The sequence below is a fragment of the Octopus bimaculoides genome, chromosome 3 (assembly GCF_001194135.2).
Source record: "Octopus bimaculoides isolate UCB-OBI-ISO-001 chromosome 3, ASM119413v2, whole genome shotgun sequence".
Lineage (NCBI taxonomy): Eukaryota > Metazoa > Mollusca > Cephalopoda > Octopoda > Octopodidae > Octopus > Octopus bimaculoides.
In genome coordinates, this window is record NC_068983.1 from 62,115,205 (window position 1) to 62,116,060 (window position 856).

Consider the following 856-nt stretch of genomic DNA (forward strand, 5'->3'; position numbering starts at 1 on the left):
TGAATTAATATGAAATACTTATTATATAAAGATAGAAAAATTATTAAAAAAATATCATGATATCAAAATAATAACCTTTCAATAATCATCCCTTCATTCATTATAATAACATGTATATTATATACAAAAAACATCTTACATAAATTATCATTGTTTTAAATTATCATTGTTTTAAATACAAGTTGAACGAAGTTTAAGTTTAAAATAATAATGAAGATAAAATTAGTACATATTTAACCGGTGTAATAGTTAAAGCTATACTATTTATAGAACTTACTTGGAAAGTTCGATCAAATGATAATATAAATGATATATAAATATATCCATATATCCATACATATATATACATACCTACATCTATATGTATATATACATGAATATATGGTACGGGACATAAAAAAGAAACGTTAAACACAATGAGAAACGAAAACATAACAACGAAAACAGAAAACGAACTTTTTTCGAACAACGAAAAAAACAAACAGAGAAACGAGACACGCAACATAAAGAATATTTCTCTTCTTCAGTTGTCCCTGTTTCATCTACTCCGCGTTTCGAAGGCAAGGACAATACGCGACTTCGTTGGAACAGTCCTTCCCGCAAAGCAAATGAAATAAAATTTGGGATTTTTTTCGGAAGGTTAAAGTGTTAACAAGAACAGGACAGTGAGAACAAGACAGTAAAAACAAGACAGTAAGAACAAACGGTAAGGGCTGTTAAGCCAACGAAGTCGCGTATTGTCCTTGTCTTCGAAACGCGGAGTAGATAGAACAGGGACAACTGACGAAGGGTTATACTCTTTATGTTGCATGTCTCGTTTCTCCGTTTTTTTTTTTTTTTTCGTTGTTCGAAAAAA

At 29.6% G+C, this 856-nt stretch overlaps 1 protein-coding gene across 6 annotated transcripts in view; it reads left to right on the top strand.

Moving 5' to 3' along the window:
- The window catches only part of LOC106869499 (small conductance calcium-activated potassium channel protein), a 105,233-nt gene that overhangs the window by 7,232 nt on the left and 97,145 nt on the right, over positions 1–856 (top strand). The gene's annotated exons all lie outside the window — the stretch shown is intronic.